The sequence below is a fragment of the Alexandromys fortis genome, unplaced genomic scaffold (assembly GCF_014885135.2).
Source record: "Alexandromys fortis isolate MF-2015 unplaced genomic scaffold, M_Fortis_MF-2015_v1.1 scaffold_6, whole genome shotgun sequence".
NCBI lineage: Eukaryota > Metazoa > Chordata > Mammalia > Rodentia > Cricetidae > Alexandromys > Alexandromys fortis.
The window spans coordinates 13,221,738-13,227,906 of NW_026067902.1; the positions used below are offsets into that span (position 1 = coordinate 13,221,738).

The 6,169-nt window shown below is 46.0% G+C and overlaps 1 protein-coding gene across 6 annotated transcripts in view; it reads right to left on the reverse strand.

Moving 5' to 3' along the window:
* The window catches only part of Galk2 (galactokinase 2), a 118,065-nt gene that overhangs the window by 51,596 nt on the left and 60,300 nt on the right, over positions 1-6,169 (reverse strand). The window lies entirely within an intron of this gene.

Sequence of the window (6,169 nt, forward strand, 5' to 3'; positions counted from 1 at the left end):
TTAAAGGACCACTAGTTGCTTCTTATTGATTAATATGCTAAATTCAAAGTCTTCATCTTGCATCCAAAGTCTTCTAAAATTGCAACCCAACTGAACGTCAAACTGGATTGTCTATCATTGTTTTTAAGTAGAGGTGTCTTCTTGACCATCTCACGTATTTATACAACCCGGTGCCACTTCCTGCCTACTATACAAATCCTATGGCCACTCAGTATCCAGGTCATTGACTGCATATATGAGCAAGCTGGCCACTCAGATTTTCTGTCATCATGGAGGCTTCCTGAAATACTGTCCCCATTCTAGTGTCCTATTTCTCCCAGACCCTGAAACTCTGATAGGGTCATCTAGTTACCCACATGGCTATTCCTGAGGTTGAATTTGGGGCTTTATTTCTCATCTCATCTATTAGACGTTCAGAAGGATCACGGCAAACACTGGTATACTACAGTCTTCTCTTGCCCACTTGCCTGCCTACATCTTCTCGACGTGGTGTACAGGTTCTTAGCTCTCTGCTCCCCCTCTACCTGTTCTCCCAGTGTCCCCCACAAACCCTCAGTCCAGAAATGAGGAACAAACCCTGTTCTTCCTGACTGTCTGGCATTCACCCCTCCTCGGGACTCTTCCATCTCTGTTTCAACAACTCAGCACCCCCAAATTTATACAAGCCACAGAATTCCTCTCTGTTCTCCCTACTTCTAGTTTATTTTGAGCAATGCTTTACGTGGATTTTCTTGTCTCTCTCCAGCAGACTATGGGGGTCCATGCAGTACCCATCCCAATGCCCACTTAAGCAGGCCATCCTGGACAGGGTACTTATCACTGGTCCTTAACTGTATCGTGTTTCCACTTCCTCTCTTTTCCCTAAAAAACTTAGTCTGTGAGAGAGACGCTGTGGTGTTTCCCCAGTGTCATGGCCTTTCATACTGCCAGGTGTGGGCTAACTCCATAAACTGCTGCTGCTTCCCTTCCTGAGAAGAGCTGCCCAGATGCCGTCGACAGCTTCTGCAAGTGTCATTCACGCCTCTCCTTGGTCATGCGGCTTCAATAACGCTAGCTTTGCCTTGTGACATGAGGCAAACATGGGACTTTGGCACCAAAGGCGGTGCACATGACCTGATGGCACAACAGCCAGGGGCCTGTCCATAATAGACACATTAAAAATAAATTGGTGACCAAAAGGGCAAAACACTTGTACTTAAAATGCAAAGAAACGACGTGCCCAGACAAAGCACTGCATACGGCAATCTGTGAGCAAGCAAGAGTCTGGCTGCCAACCTAGCTGTGACCTTGGGGTAAAGCCAGCTTTCCCAGTGCAGCAATACCCACCATCGCTGAGTGAAAGCTGTGTGCAGACTGTGAGTGAGGAATCAACCACACACCTTCACCAACCCTGTGGTACAGAGGGCGGCGAAAGCCAGTGACTCATGCTAGATAGGAGAAGCCGGAACCTGAGGTTCATCCATCTGACCCTGAAGTCCAAGTTCACTTCACACTTGAGTGGTTCCCCCCAAATAAGGCTAATGTAACCATTGTTCCGCCTGCTGTCAGGGAATGTGAAAAGACAAATGGGCGTCACCAAAATGTTAATATTCTCTGTTTTACGAGGAGAAACATTAGAGCAGTGAGAAGTATTAATTACTTGTTTATAAAGCTCTTAAAGTGGGTTGCCAAGATGGTCCCCAATAAAGGCACTTGTCACCAAGCCTGAAGACTTGAGTTTGATCCCTGGGACCTACAGGGTAGAAGGAGAGAACTGACTCCTACAAGTTTTCTTCTCTCTCTCTCTCTCTCTCTCTCTCTCTCTCTCTCTCTCTCTCTCACACACACACACACACACACACACACACACACACACAGACTCACGCACACACACACACTAAATAAACATTTAAAGCTCTTAAAGTACACCATTGTATACTTTAGTAGTTATAAGATGTTGTTGTGTGTGTGTAAACAGAATTCAGAGTGGCACCGTGTCACGGAGCACCTACCCACAGGGAAAGGGTCATCACAAACCTTGCCACCACTGTGTCTGACAAATTCAAAGCAAGCAGACAACGCCCAACAGTTTCCAGTGTGAGAAACAAAGAAAATGAGAAAGAGTGAAGAAAATGAAGGAACGAATTGAAAGATAAAGATTGATCTCATTGACAGAACCTTGGGGTACATGGAAAAAAATATACAGTGAGAAGAATCCAATAGCAGAAGCTTCCTAACCATGGCTAAGCCAGAATTCTCCTTCCAACCAGCTGTGTGAACTTAGGTGAGATGCTTCACTGTTTCCAGGTTTTACCTCTCATCTGCTATTAACAGTAACAATAGTGTTAGTAACAGAAGATTTACTGAGCACTTACTGTATGCTAAATACTGCTCCAGTGACTTTACCTCAATTACTCACTTCTCAGAGTCCCATAAAACAGATGCCTCTCCATTTTGCAGATGAGGAGACTGGGTCATTTGTTGGATAATATTAAACTGGAAGTTATTAAAGCTAAAACACAAATTCATTTATCTAGCTCCAGCATCCATATTCCTGATTACCAGGCTATATCACCTCCCATTTATATTGAAGAGAAAAATAATGTCTTCCAAGCCACAGGATTACTGTGATGACCCTAAGACTTGACTTCAAACAACACAGGATCACAGTGCTCTAATGCAGCATACCAGGGTTGACAAGTGTGGATTATTATTTTTTTTTTGCAAATGAAGAATCATTTGATTTCCACAAGAAGATAGCTAAAGATGAAATCAAATACAGGATGCCTTCAAGATGTTAATGGAAATAGAGAATTTTAAAGATTCTGGAAATCTCCACAGCAATAAAGAATAATGAACCATCAAGAGACCAGCAAAGTGGGGCCCCACTCGAGCTATCTCTGTCCAACTGCAGAGCAGAGAGTCCTCCCATGCAGTAAACAAAGCCTGCCTGCATGGAAAATTCAACAGCGGACCCACCCACTTGCTGGTTTCATCAGTAGTCCTAGCTGTGAGGTCCCAGTACTAAACAGGGGGCAGGGGGTGGAGGATGGGTAGGTGGGGAGGCAAGTCCTAGATGAGTAAAAGACATAAAGAACCTAGAAGCAAAGGCTAACAGAAACTCAAAACTGACATAAGGAAAACATGTGCATAAGTCAGAGAGCAAACAAAATTAGTCAAGCCCACAGCCCAAGCCAGAGACTATAACCTGAGCTCAAGGAGTCATCCAGGAGGGCCACTGGGAACCAGGTCCTAACTCAGGGTCATGTGGGATCCGCCCAAGCACTTTCTGTCTATAAGATTCTGGAAACAGAGTCACCACACATATGCCAAGAATTAATCAACCACAGCTACTCACACAGGCACTATATTGGTGCTTCCAACTTCTGAAATTGTGTATGACTTCAGTAGACTTCACAGAATTAAGAAGCCACAAAAAGCATGTTAACAGGCATGTTTGGGGAAAATGAGCATTCTGGAGTCAACCCAGGGGAAAGTGAGTGAACTCAGGGGCCAGTGCTGTGCAGGAAAGGGCAAGCTCACATTTCTGTCATGGTCGAGGCATCTGAATGCTCCTGATTCCTCTACGCTACTAGTACACAGCCTGAAACCCTCCAGCAAAACCAGCAAAGCTTGAGCCTAATGGGGCTCACTCTCTCTCTCCCTTCACATTTTCCTAGCTCTTGCAGCTATGCACTTGAGAGCCAGGGTTCCTTTCAGCTAATCTCCCTCATCCTTAGGGACAACAATTGGACTACGGATGTTCTGCAAAGCTGTGGGTAGAGGAGAAGGCCAGAGTCTGCCCTCCAGGAGCCAGCAACACTGCTCTCATCTGCAGATCTTCCAAAGAAGACAGAACTCTACTGTGCTAGGCAGCTTCTACCTTTGCTTCAGTGGGCTCAGCACCTGCCTTAACTCTGCAGTCCCCTGAGAGGGCTCCCTGAAGGAAGGTACCAGCATGTCCTCTGCTTCCCTAAGACTGTCAGGAATGTTGGGAGGGAGAGGAAGGCAGGTAGAAATCTAAAGGGCTCCCCCTGCCTCTCCCTCACCTCAAAAGCATCTGCAGTGCTCACTTCTTGCAGGCCTTCCCTACCCTTCAAAACACTGGGTTCTTATGGGGACCAAGCACTTCCCCAAAATGGCAACCCCCTGAGAAGTACCTATTCATGCTGTGATCCCAGGGTGTTTTACAGCATGGCTCACTGCTGTGTTCCAATCTGGAGACCATCAAGGCGCACCACAGGAAACAACAGTACCCAGAAGCTGCACAAATTTCTTTTACAAAGATGTGACTGCTAAGTCTTCACATCTCTAATAAAGAGAAAACTTATATCTGCTTCTTTCTTTCTTCCTTCCTTCCTTTCTTTCTTTTTTTAACTACATGAAACTTTTTCTGAGGATAATGATAGCTAATTCCCAAAGTGAGCATGGCAGGTAAAACTGATCTTGACAGTCAAGGCTGAAATTTTCTACATGTAATAGAGGAAATGGAACAAGGAGATCAAACATTGAGCAATTAGAATCTGGAAACAAACACAAAGGATGTTTCACAAAAGTAAGTCTAAAAACCTGCTGAAGTCTAGAACCATCACTCTAGAACCAGTGAGGATGTCACTGCACCCGCACTCAGTGGGGAGAGCCCAAGCTAAGGAACCTAGAGGAGGTTCCAGTTGGGATGGGCAGCTCTGAGTGTCCACCCAAGGTGTTTTGTGAGGACAGAGGAAACCTCGGAGCATCCAGAACTGATGCGAGGGGAGATACTTTCCTGAGCTGTTGGCCAGCAGGACGCATGCACTGTGGAGAGACCCAGATCTGAAAACGAGGTCATCAGAAGGAGGCAAGGCACAGATTTTATGTGGGACAGTTTGTAGGCCCATGAAGATCCTGAGGCAATGTCTATCCACAGACCAACTATCCCAGTCTTACTGCATAGAGAGGGTCTTGTTGGTATATGATAATATACAGTCCCAATTATTTCCCCAAATGATGTCCCTGGGTGTGTGAGTGCGTGTAGCAGAGGCACTACCATTACCATGGCTGAGATACAACAGAAGGAAGAGTCTAGCCCGCTCCATCACTCAGGAGCTCTTCGGGTGCAGCCTCAGCACTGGAGAACTAGTCAGACGTGCAGACCCTCGGGTCCATCCCAGACCTGCTGAACTGGTCCACGTTGATTTGAACAGCCCCTCCTGATGGCACAGGTCTGAAATCCCAGATACTCTGGAGGTTGAGCCAAAAATACTGAAAAGTCAAGATCTGAAGAGAAAAATAATGTCTTCCAAGCCACAGGATTACTGTGATGACCCTAAGAGTGAGTTCAAGGCCAGCTTGGGCAACTTAGTGAGACCCTGTCTCAGCATAAACTTTTTAAAGAAAAAAAAAAATGATGAGAGAATGTGGAGGCTCTATATGGTGATAGAGCATAAGCCTAAGTCCCTGGCTCATCCCTCAGTACAGAAAGGCATGCAAGGAAAGGAAGAGGAAGGAGGAAGGACAAGCACCCTCCAAGCAATGTCCTGTGCAATGAGGCTTTCTTGATAACTGGGTAGACAGGAAGACTCACATGCAGAAGGGGAAGGAGGCTAACAAGTGTCAAATGTCTTTTAAGGGCAGACACTATACATGCCATCTTGTTTAATTTCCAAATGTCAGAACTATAATCCACATATCACAGAGGAGGAGACTGAGACCCACACAGGTCAGTAAACTAAGCCAAGCTAATACAGGGAGACGAGGAGGCCAGTGCCCAGGTCGTGAGCAGACAGGACACTCTGCATCGTCACAATTCCAGTCGCCTGATGGACTAGGCAGGTGCTAGTTATATAATGTCTATGCATGTATTCAGTCAAATAAAAGGATCTGGGAGTAGAAGAGAGATGGGGGGCTTAGAGGGAGGGATATGAGAGGGGCTAGAAGGGGGCAAGAAAGGAGGGGAAGTGATATAATTGTATTTTAATTAAAATACTTTAAAATTTGCTATGAGCGGACAATGAGGGCTACTGAGACCTCAAGAACAATGGCAATGGGTTTTTGAGCTTACTGCACGTATTGGCTTTGTGGGAGCCTAGGCAGTTTGGATGCTCGCCTTACGAGACCTGGATGGAGGAGGGTAGTCCTTGGACTTCCCACAGGGCAGAGAACCCTGATTGCTCTTTGGGCTGACAAGTGAGGGGGACTTGATTGGGGGAGG